Here is a 12,775-nt window from a genome sequence, read left to right as displayed (position 1 = left end):
CTCACTATCTACTATCTCTACTCACTCTCTACTCACTCTCTACTACTCTCTCTCTACTAATCACTCTCTACTATTACTCTCTACTACTCTACTCTCTACTAATTCTCTACTACTCACTCTCTACTACTCTACTCTCTACTCACTCTCTACTGCTCACTCTCTACTACTCACTCTATTACTCACTCTCTACTACTCTCTACTACTCACTCTCTACTACTGTCTATGACTCACTCTCTACTACTCTCTACTACTCACTCTCTACTACTCTCTATTCTACTACTCACTCTCTACTACTCTCTACTCACTCTCTAATACTCTATTAATCGCTCTCTACTACTCACTCTCTACTACTCTCTACTAATCATTCTCTACTACTCACTCTACTACTCTACTCTCTACTCATTCTCTACTACTCAGTCTCTACTACTATCACTATTACTACTCTACTACTCACTCTCTACTACTCTATATTACTCTCCTAATCACTCTCTACTACTCTCTACTACTCACTCTACTCTCTACTACTCACTCTCTACTACTCACTCTCTTCTACTCTCTACTACTCACTCTCTACTCTCTACTACTCACTCTCTACTACTCACTCTCTACTACTCACTCTCTACTCTCTACCTCTTACCTCGCTCTACCTCTCTACCTCTTACCTCTCTCTACCTCTCACGCTACCTCTCGCTCTACCTCTCTCTACTACTCTCTACTCTATACTCTCTACCTCTCTATCTATCGCTCTCTCTACCTCTACCTCTCTCTACCTCTCTACCTCTACACCTCTACTCTCTACCTCTCTACTCTCTACTTTCTACCTCTCTACTCTCTACCTCTCTACTCTCTACCTCTTGCTCGACCTCTCTCTCTGCCTCTCTCTCCACTACTCTCTACTTCTACTTCTCAACCTCTCTAACTCTCTACGTGCACAAGCAAAGTCCTGCAAGAGTGGCTCCCCACACGTTCCTCAGGTACAGATCTCTCGACACCAGATGTATAATTCAAAGTGGTTTTATTATTCCCTCGCCATCGGCATGACGCGTTTCGGCCGTCAGAAACGGCCTTGATCACATGGCTTCAACTAACCAATGGGGGTGTTTTTATACTGTGCTCAACAAAGACAACATCCGATCACATGGGCTATGAACATAAAGAGAATACTTATACAGAGAAGTGCATTATGTACAAAAAATGTATAAAACATACGATGTTTGCAGGAACTATTGGAAACAATGATAAAAACAATTAATCATATTTATAAAGATCATATTAGATAACCATTGTTTCTAAAAATGTAATCGGTTCCATAAACCAATTATCCTAAAATGCCAGTGCAAGTTTAAGTTCCACAATTTACAATGTGAATATTGATGTTTGTACATAAGTAGATAATACGCTCTGTGCAAGAGATTGGTATATTCAGATTTATGATACCTAGTCCCAAAATTTTGGGACATGCCCATTTGGAAGTTATTCAAAAAAGGACCGTGCTAAAGTGCTTAAAAGTGCGCAATATAATTACAGTGTGTACATATTGTTGAATTTTCAAATAATTTGACCAATTGATGTCACATTCTAAAGTCACTGTGTCTGCGCACGTGATTATAACTATAAACACAGTTATAAAACATGTAAAGCATCTCTGCTGATGCTGAGAACCCAATATAGCCTTAGTGACTAAATATCATCAGTTGACTATAACATGGCATGTTAGTATATCATGACACGAATATACAGAAAACAGTTCTGGTATGTTAATATACATAGGAGAAAAAGAACTAAAAGGGTGAGATTACAGTGTTCCGAGGATTGTAATGGAGACAGGTAGACAATACTGGTATACTACTATAGAGATTCCTTGAACATGTACTCTGAACTGGGTTTTTAGAGGAAGACCTGTAAATCTTCCCCCCTATTCAGTCCATTAGGTATTCTGGTGTTTAAGAGTACTATATATTTGCTCTCAAGTTGTCGCAAAAGCCTCTCTCGATCCCCACCACGGATGTTTTTTGGTACGGAATCGATAACAAAATAAGTGAGATGGTTCAAATTCTTGGCATGCACCAGTTCAAAATGTCGGGCAACAGGATAATTGGCATCAGAATTGACTATTGCCCTAAGATGCTGTAATATTCTATTAAATACCTGTAACTTTGTACTGCCCACATACTTCAACCTACATGAGCACTCTAGTACATATACAGCATGATCTGTACGGCAGGTGTATAGCTCCCTGATGGGTGTAGGGATTGGGTTGAATGGTGATAGGTATTCAGCAGTGTTGACCCCGAACTTGCATGCCCTGCACGAGATACACTTGTAGAAGCCTTTTTTGTTGGAAACCCTCACTATGCTGTCACTCACTTCTGGACTAGTTCTTACTAGAGAATCTCTCATTGAGGGTCCTCTCCTGAAAATGATGGAAGGTTCCGTTGGTAGTAGTGGTGACAGATTGATGTCAGTGTGGAGTATGGGCCAGTGTTTTTTAAGAATGCCCCTTATCTTCCTTTCCTCTGTATTGTATGTGGTAATTAGACTGACGGTGTTAATGTAATGTCTAGGGGGAATTTCTGCCTCCAAGTTCACAACTTCACTAGATCTGTCTAGAAATTCATCTCGACTAGTACTGTTGGCCTTATCTTTGGCTACCAAAAGGTCTTCAATGAGGTAGCCCCATTTTAAGACTCTTTGAATGGCCTCAGTCTGACAGATGATAAGATCAGATTCAGAGCTACATATCCTGCGCATCCTTATAAATTCCCCATAGGGGATACTTTTTATAAGGTGTCTTTGATGGGCACTAGAGGCGTGCAAAATAGAGTTGCCGGCTGTGCTCTTCCTGTGAAGTTTAGTGGCAAGGGCATTATTTTGGACGTAAATGTCAACATCCAAAAATTGTATGTTGGTTTTACTAATCTGACAGGTGAAGGAGAGATTGAGGTTATTAACATTCATGGCTTCAACAAAATCTTTAGCTGATCTTTCATCTCCCTTCCAAATCAGACAAATGTTGTCGATAAATCTCCAGTAATGGATGATATTTCTGGAATAACCAGGGATATGCCTGAGGACATGCTCCTCCCACCACCCTACGTGGAGACACGCGTAGGTGGGAGAGAAACATGCCCCCATGGCAACCCCTCTTTGTTGCTAATAAATATCCTTGTTGAACAAAAAATAATTGTTCGTTAAACATAACCTAATCATAGTTATTAACATCTCATTATGGTTCTTAAAACTGAGGTTACGTTGATTCAAAAAATATCTAACAGCATTAAGCCCATCCGTATGTTCTATACTGGTGTACAGGGAGCAAATGTCAAGAGCCACCAGAATATACTCTTCTCTCCATTCTACCTCTTTCAGTTTAGTAAGGAAATGCCAGGTGTCCTTGATGTATGAGGGTAGGTCAACCACAAAATTCTGCAAAAAGAAATCAACATACTTTGAAATAGCCTCCATGAGGCTTCCCTGAGCTGAAATAATCGGTCGACCTGGTACTGGAGAGACCAATTTATGAATTTTAGGGATGAGATACAAAGTCGGTAACAGCGGATTGTCAATTTTCAAATACCCATGTTCTTGCTTTGTTAACAGGCCTTCCCTCTTCCACTGATTCAGTTCTTTGTGAATACGGTCTTTGAAATTGCGAATTTCGCTGAAATTGCCCTTCCTATAACAGGAAATATCCGATAGATGCCGATATGCTTCTTCCATGTAGAGGTCTTTAGGCCAGATCACGATATTTCCTCCTTTATCAGCCTTGTTTATTATCAAATTGGAATTGCTCCTTAGTTTCTGCATCAAGTTGAAGTATTGTTTCTCCATATATTTGTGTCTTTTAACTTTCCTGGATGTTCTGATTTGCAATTCCTTTAGATCTTCCGTAATCATGTATATATATGCATATGCATTTATATATGTATGTGTATATATATATACATACATATATAAACATATATATGCACCTGCATATCTATATAAATACAAATATAAATGTATGCATACATATACATATACGCATACTTAACATTACATTAAAGTTTGAAAGACACTAATAAAAGCAAAACTAAAAAGCCACCTAATTACAAACAGAATTGCTTTAACTTAAACAAGGGAGAGACCTATTGCATTTTCAATGCTTGTTATTTGAATTCTAGGAGTGGTAGTCTTGCTTATTCCATTATAAAAACAGGACTGCAAGTCCCAGAATTCATAGGAACAAACATAATTGGAGTTGTACGTCATACATGGAGCTGGTAAACTTAATACCTATGACCCTAAAAGCTTCCACGGAGGGTTTCCAATATCACCTGTCCTCCAGCAAAGAGGAGAAGATAACATGAACAATAGCCAGTGTGCTATCTGTCTCTCTGTGCACGAGTCGTTAATGATAAACCAGGGGCTCGCTGCTGAATACAATCCAGCCAGCCCGCCCCCCGACGGTCACAGGGCAAAGTTCACCGGTCCCTTTCGGCATCATCTGTGAGACAAGCGGGGTGGAAGGCCCTGGTGGCAAATCATTTGGCAACTGAAGCTCAGAAGGTAAGGCTCCTCGCTACCAAACTTTGCACCTCCTGTAGTCTCAGGGACGGTAGTTTCTAAACCCTTCGTGGGTTCTTCATCCACGGACAGATTTTCAGAAAACCCACGTTTTGAAAATACATTATGGCAAGTGATGCTTTTTTTAATGGTTCTTTTTGGGGTCAGTCACAGTTTCACGTTTCTAAGGTATCGGCATGAGTAATTTACCCAGTACAGGCATTTTCTTTGCATGTGGGCCAGGCCCGGTTCTAGCGGGTGGGCCAGGCCCACCACACAGAAGCCTTGGCCCCCGCAGTGAGGGCTTCCAGGCAGGCGCACAACGGCATTGGGCTCAAAGGGCTGTCTGTGTGTGCGTGTGCGTGTGCCCGGGCTGAGATCGCTTCCCACACACACACACAGACCAAAGACCACTTACATGTTAACGAGGCTTTCTTTATTTTTTCGCCCCTTCCTCTCCACATGGCCAAAGGCTACAAATCCTTTGACATGTGTAATCTTTGCCCACTGTTCTGCTGCGTGCACATTTCTTTTTCTATGCAGCGCAGTAGAAAATAAATTTGTTTATTCCTATTCACCTTTCCTGACCCCTGCAGCTGCTTATCACATCAGGCTGTGACACAAAGTTTGACTAGTAGTAGGTAAGAGAATGTGTTACTATTTGTTTTTCTTTTAAAAATCTGCAAAGGCCCAGCAGGACACATAATTTGTGTGCGCTTCATTTGAATAGTTTTTATCATTATCATGGCCGATGCAGGACAATAATAAGACAATACAAAATGCCCAGATAACGCTGGTGATTAATGATCCTGCTGGAGAGCAATCATTTGTCTGTTAGGAGTTTTTAAATGCAGATGAACTGTATTTTATGTGGAAGCTCAGTGGGTTAGTTACTGCCTTTGTCACAGAGATCCTTGTGTTACATGCAGTTCAGAAGTTACAATCCTAACATAGGACAGTGACCAATGAACTGTCACCAAAGAGCTGCCTACAAACATAAATGGTATAGTTAGAACTTCGCTTTTTTTGTTTTGTGATCTAGTTAGATCTTCCTCAGTCTTTCATTATTCTAATGTTGCTAAAATGAGTATGTTTGGGCAGATATACATTTTTATCAGTAAGGCTGACCCCCATGGAATGCTCTTTAAATCCTACGGTTGTGTTTCCCCAGACCAAACCCTCTTAAAATATACTGCCCACCAGTATGGACGACATATGATTCCTACACCTTGTAATCCTCATTGGCTTATGTGACATTCACTGTAGACTGATTTACATACTTATATGATTCATTGTCCCTGTATAATATGTGCGTGATGTGAAGTACTGACACACACTACACTGATATGAGTAGCGCTATACAACAAATGAAATGCATATGAGAGAGGAGCTACGTAAAGATGAGGGGCACTGTTGGCGGGTGGTAGTGAGGGATTCTGAGGAGGAAGTCATGAAGGGGAGGGGCTACAGAGAGATGAGGGGCAATGGTGGAGGGTGGTAGTGAGGGATTCTGAGGAGGAAGTCATGAAGGGGAGGGGCTACAGAGAGATGAGGGGCACTGGTGGAGGGTGGCAGTGAGGAAATCTGAGGAGGAAGTCATGAAGGGGAGGGGCTACAGAGAGATGAGGGGCACTGGTGGAGGGTGGCAGTGAGGAAATCTGAGGAGGAGGTCATAAGGGGGAGGGGTTATGGGGAGATGAGGGGCACTTGTGGTATGTGGCAGTGAGGGAATCCGAGGAGGAGGTCAATAGGGGGGGCTATGGAGGGATGAGGGGCACTGTTTGAAGGTGGTAGTAAAGGTATTTATGGAGAAAGAGGTTACTGGTGCGGCGCCAAAAAAGACTTTCGCATCAGTGCTGAAGCCGGCCCAGTCATGGCCTTTCTGTTTTTGTTTATTTCATTAGCAGTCGGGTCATAAGGGCTACTGTGGAATATTCTTTAAAATGTGTGCTAATTATATTTACTGCTATATTCAATGTTTTAAGTTTGAAGGTGATTTTACTAATGTTTTTACCAGGGAAAAATGAAAGTGGAGCCCGGTGGTGCCTGATATGGGGCTTGGGCCCAAGGTCAGCTGTGAGATAAGGTGCACTGGAAAGGAGTAGTGGATAATCAAGCCTGTAAGGGAGTGCGTTGCAGAGTCCGTGGTCAGGTGGAGGGAGCCTGTGAAGTGTCACTTGCCTGATACCCCCACCTCAGAAACCTCCTCTTCCCATCAAAGAAACATTACATGGAAAAAACACTTTTTGAGAGTCATAATATTTAGAAAGAGATTTGGAAAAGAGTACATTTTACTGGGCCTTGTAAGACTAAGAATAGATAAAGGAGGGCCCTGATGCAGACCTGCCTAGACATATATCTAAACCTATCTACGGCTCACCTCGTTTTCAGGACTGCATGCGCCATGAGACTCCCTTGGATGTGATATGTGCGCAATACAAATGTCCAGACTAGACTAGACTACATACGACAAATCGAGCCCAGAGTGGCCGACCCAAATGCACCTTTGGCCCACCAAAATAAAAATTCCTGGAGCCGGGCCTGATGTAGGCATGGATTTAAAAATGGATACAAGAGGACTACAAGTCCCAGAATGCAACGGAAAATCCTGGCTGGGATGAGCAAAGACCCTAGAAAAGTAGAGTGCGCTGGGTAGTTTGATGGAGAGAGGGTTGGTCTAATTGTCACTTTCAGAGAGAATTACGGTCAGTCGCAGTATAACATAATATGTGTGTTTGTAAAGCGCACGTTCACCCATAGGTCTCTTGGTGGTGAATAACAGATGTTTATTGCTACCCAACTCAATGGTACTCATTTTATCAACCTCAGATGGATGAAAGGCTGAGTTGACCCACTGGGATTTGAACCTGTGACCATAAGGTTAAACACAGCCCCCTGCAGTGGATGCATTAGTCCACTAAGCCACCAGACCCAGCAGTATCAGGGTGCTACAATCTTTTTAACACCCTATGTCTCTCAAGATTTATGATGTCTTCTTTATAGGACATCTGCGTCTCGTTTTCTGCTGCCTTATGCACAGTTTTCCAATGGCCGTGAGACATGACAGCTTTAGACCCCACTTTGCGCGCTGATGTTTTTAGCCCATTCTTTGTTAGAAACAAAACTACCAGTGCCAGAATTTAGCTGTTTTCTGAAAAGGAATAAAATAATTCAGGCCTCCTTGATGGGCCGCACATGATCAGCTTTATTGACAAATATGCACCACAGAGCTGGCTCGTGTAAATCTGGCAAGTATCTGGTGCCCCTGGCTCTAAGTTTGAAGTCCCAGCTTTATGTGGCTCTGCAGGAATCTTATTGGTTCACTTCCAGGCCCCAGAGCTACCTATCCTTTCCTCTTTGTCTTTCACTCACATACGTGCTGCTCTTTTTAGGTCTGGCTGGACAACACAACTGTTGCTTCCCTTATGTGATCAACTGAAAAAGTGCATTCAGACATAAGTCTTAGAGAGGGGTTAGACTCCACCCACATATTTATTTTCCAGGCACAGCATGTGGGCAGAAGTTGTGTGCTTGTATCGCACTTTTTACGAGTGGGAAAGCTTATGCTGAATACATCAGGGCTCAATTGGCTATGGTGGCAAACCAATGATTAAAACTAAAGTCCTGATCTGTTTATTACAAGAAGTTATGATAAAGGCAGTGGCCTGACATTTATTGCCTAAATAATTTTGGTAAATACAATATGCATTTAAAGGTGGATTGTTATTACCCTGTACTAGAGCCTGTAGAGAGATATTTTGTTACATGGAATGCCACAGATTACAATAGTGGATAAGGCTATGGCTGTTGTCTACTCGCTCTGATAAACTGTGGAAATAGAAGATTTCCACTATGATAATCCGTATTACGCCCTTTTAAGGAAAATAGTATTTTGCTTTGCCGACTGGAACGTTGAATACTGTTTTAGTTTTACGACTTTATGCCTGATGGTTCCATGGCGTGAAGGTTTACGCTAAATACATTAGGCATGAGCTGGTTATGGCCAATGGTAAAGCCTATAGGTTCATTGAGAAATGATAAGTCTGATCTGTATATAATGAAAAGTTGTGACAAAGGCAGTAGGTGTGGATTATTTATTGTGAAAAGCGTGTGTTAAATCTAAAAAACTTTTAAGAGTGGGTTGTTATTATACCCTGCTAAAGCCTGTAGGCAGGTATTGTCTTATATGGAATCTGACCACTCACTGTCAAGGCAATGGCTTTCACGTTGGTGAGCCACTCAAACAAAGTGGACTGATAGAAAATGTACACTATATGTATATCATTTCCCCATAGGAGAGAATTGGTATTGTTTCAACCACTGTAAATTTGTGCAATGTTGTAATTTTCTTAGGGGTGGATTGTTACTACACCATACTAAATCCTGCTGATATGTATTTTGTTACATGGAATCTCACAGATTACTTTTGTTGTCAAGAACTTTAGTCATTATTACCCCTTTTGACTAACCCTGTGGTTAGAAGATTTGCACTGTAATAGTTCTTGCTAGAAATATTTTGGAAGGCTTGACAGAATAAGTGATCTGCCAGAATATTGTAATAAATAAAATCTATCTATCTAGCTCCCTGTGGTAGTCCCCACTGGTTTTTATAGTTAGGTATTTTGTTCCATAGGAAAAGCTTTTTCTTGTGTTGCTAATAACTTTGGCCCCATTTAACGAATCTTCACAACGCATTCGAAAATGTGCTACTTTTCGACTAGTTAGTGCATGGTTTACAGAACTCTGGGACTTCGATCCCTGTCCTGAAGTAAAAAAATATATATATATATAATGGGGCAAGGTCGGGATACGCTTTCCACCTGGACCCAATGGTGGGGGAACCAGAGTGATTCTCCTTTGGGCCAAAAAGAAAAATAAATGGGCAAAAATTGCTGCAAATCCGGCGAGACTCCTGGAAAAAAGACAGCCGGCTGCATTCATTAATCATAGGTCCGGGATAGGCCACCTAAATCATGAAAAAAGGGGAGAGGGCCATGTGCTTCCCCCCCTTAGCAAATAATGGCCCCGGGACTTCCACCCCAGGGGCTGAAATTTGAATATAAGGGGAGAGAGCTGCACAGCCTCCTTCCCGAGCTTCTATGGGCCAGAGAAGCCCAACCTTGGGGCTGATTTCAATATTAACGGGGAGAGACGGGCCACACGGCCTCCTCGCCGAGCCTCTAAAGCCCCGGGGAGCCAAAACTCGGGATAAAAATAATGAAAACTTGGAAGGGGGCTGCGTGCCCCCTCTCAAAGAGCCGTTAAAGACTCTGGGGCTGGCTCAATAGCTATGTCCTCAGAATCCCACTGCCAGGACATAGCACTTTCCCTGCCTGTGCTTCCGCGTGGTGGAAGCCCTGTTGAATCTCCCGCCAAGCAAGAGCAAACCGAAAGTCTGTTCCTGGCAGGCGGGAGCATTAAAAATGCTCCTGCTAATTGGTAGCAGACTTTTGATCTGTTTCTTTGCCTTCACAGATGCGGGCAGAGAAACAGATCGAAATATTGCGCCAGCCCAGAGGGAGCATCATTAGTAGCTGTTCTTTGCAGGTAGGAGTAATGCTGGCTCCCGCAGCATGTGAGGAGCCAGCTGGGCCAGTGGGCTCCTAGAGGCTTCACCCGCATCCTCAATGAGTATATGATGTGTGCCCTGAGTTGACACCAGGGCAACCACATTCAAGAAATGTGGGCCGTGGGGGATAGGGTCCTTGAGGCCAGAAAAGCCTCTGGAAGGGGGGGGACACGGCCCCTCTCCCCTTTACTTTTAGTAGTGGTACTGGGGGATGGAGTCCCTACGGCCTAATAAGACTTGGGGGGAGGGCCATGCACCCCCTTAATTAAAAAAACAGCATTGATGTCATCAGTGATGTCATAAATGATGAGTGATGTAATATGTGAGGTCATAAACAGTACATGGTAGGGGTTACAGTTACAGTTAGCTATGATACCAAATGGTGATTTATTTTTGTTTAGTTCAAAACGTTAATATTGTCACTGACATATTCACCAGCTGTAACTTTACTTTAACCTTTGTTTGTTTTCAGAGAATATATATAGATTACCTGGTCATAGTCACCACTAGATAGTTATAGTTAGGATTTCTTTTCCATAGGAAAAGCGTTTTTTGTATTGCTAATAACTTTGGCACTGTGGATGAATCTCACTGAAGCGTTCCAAAAAAGTGCTACTTGATGACTAGTTTGGGTATGAAGACTTTTGGGGTGATCCCTCCACCGGGGACTGAGAACAAAAGGGGTCTCTCAAAATACAAAATACCACTTTCTATACACTTCTTTAGACACAGCTATAGCAAAAAACGATCAAAGGAATAACCTCAGATTTGTCATGTATCTAGCTCTTGGTCTACAAATTGTGCTTTTTGTGATTTTGTGTAAATCTGTTTAATAGATTTTGAGAAATTGTGGTTGGCTAGAAGATGTCATTACTATCAGTCTAGTCACAATTACTTAATGCTAGTTTCCCCTTTTGTGATTGGATGTATGTTGCCTTTTCTGACTTATATTTGTAGGCTACAGAATTCTGAAAATTACATTTTTAGATAATTTTATGCTATTTCAATTTATTGCTACAATTTTACTAAATGTTTTACATAATTTTTTTAATAAATCTTTTTATTAGAGAAACACAAAATAACAATACAATAAAAACAACAACCTAAAAAAGAGCAATTGTCAGGATTAGCACATAACGTAAAATAGATATTTATCATGTACAACGAAGGGAATTAAAATAAACAATAAAGTGAACAATATGGACATGCAGAGACATCCAATCCTTAAGGTGGCTCCAAGTCCACATTATAAGGGGCAGCAGCCGCAAAGGGAGTACAAAGGGAGTCCTCTGTGCTCGTTCCATGGGCCCCATATTGTAGTCCATTTGCCTGAGCAGCCACTACTCTTGTATATATCACCCTCTCAGCCTACATACACCAGTCCATGTCCTCAGCCCAATCTGCGCATCTGGGTACAATTCCTTCCTTCCATGTTCTGGCAATGTTACGTTTTGCAATAATGCAGCCTAGGGAGACCCATAATTGTTCAGTGCGGTTGAGGTCGGTTGCATCTCAGATATTTAAAATGCAACGTCTAGGGGAGGATTCTATTGGTTTCAGAAATATTTGGGACATGGTAGATAAAATCTTATTCCAATAATGTTGAAGAACTGGACAGTCCCACCATTGATGCAGGAAGGTAGCCATCTTGGAACGGTGCAATGGGGGGAAAAAAGAAGTGGTTTTGTGGGGGGTGTGCACTACAAATTAGACACAAAGGTGGTAATGATGTGATTGCTCCAGAACATGCAAGTGACTTAAAATCACACTGTCATTTATAAAAACAATTACATTGAGCAATTCAGATTAGGCAGGCACTGATCAAAAGCTAGAAATACATTGTCAAAGAAGTGAGGTCCAGTCCTCATTGCGATTGAGTCCACTCCTCATGGTGTACATAAGTAGAATCATTTTAAGTTCCTCTCTGTTCATTAGGAGTCCAATATCGCCTCCACGTGGCGGTAGCTTCACAGATTTAAGGACAGTCCATCTCAAATCATTGTCTGTGTGTCCTTTTTCGGTGAAGTGATCCACCAATGGGGCGTTGGGGGTCTTGCAGCGAATTTGACTGCGGTGCTGACAAATCCTTGTCTTGATTTTTTGTCACGGCACACATGTTTGGAGGGGTTTAGGGCTTTTCTTCCCCTCACCTGAATGCACCCCATCTTATCCATTCCTGGGTTACTCACGTGGGCAGTGCGCCCAGCATTTCCCTCAACTAAAAGCCCTTGTCTCATTTGTTTTATTGATTTTTTGCCTAGTTTGTCCAAAATATATCAATTTACAAGGGCAATGGATCAGATAAATTACATCACTGCTATTACAGTTGGTAAAACTCTTACAGTGGACAGTTACTTTATTGAATACAAATGACTTGCCTTCAATGGTAAAATCACAGACGTTACAAGAACCACATTTGGCATGTCCCACTAATGGTGTTTGAGTCCACATGGAGTCTATTGTGCCCAAAGTAGGGAGGTTGGGTAAAGCAGCTCTGACCAAATGGTCCTTAAGATTGGAACTTTTCCTTTAAGGCAAACAGGGGACGGTCAAAATGCAAGGCACCTACGTTTAGGGTTGGCCAATGTTTGATTATGCTTTTTTTCGTCGCATTCGATGCAGGTGGAGAACGTGGTTACACAGGCTATCCTGGAGTTAGAT

At 42.0% G+C, this 12,775-nt stretch overlaps 1 protein-coding gene across 1 annotated transcript in view; it reads left to right on the top strand.

The window, feature by feature from the left end:
* Positions 1-4,451: 4,451 nt before the first annotated feature.
* The window catches only part of LOC147734768 (uncharacterized), a 265,703-nt gene continuing 257,379 nt past the window's right edge, over positions 4,452-12,775 (top strand). Inside the window, exon 1 of the mRNA XM_086953050.1 lies at positions 4,452-4,548. The gene's annotated coding sequence lies outside the window, so the exon portion shown is untranslated. The remainder of the gene's footprint in view (positions 4,549-12,775) is intronic.

This window comes from Lissotriton vulgaris, chromosome 1_2 (genome assembly GCF_964263255.1).
Source record: "Lissotriton vulgaris chromosome 1_2, aLisVul1.2, whole genome shotgun sequence".
NCBI classification, from domain to species: domain Eukaryota; kingdom Metazoa; phylum Chordata; class Amphibia; order Caudata; family Salamandridae; genus Lissotriton; species Lissotriton vulgaris.
The sequence above is the reverse complement of the archived record's forward strand: the minus strand, read 5'-3'. Positions and strand labels throughout refer to the sequence as shown.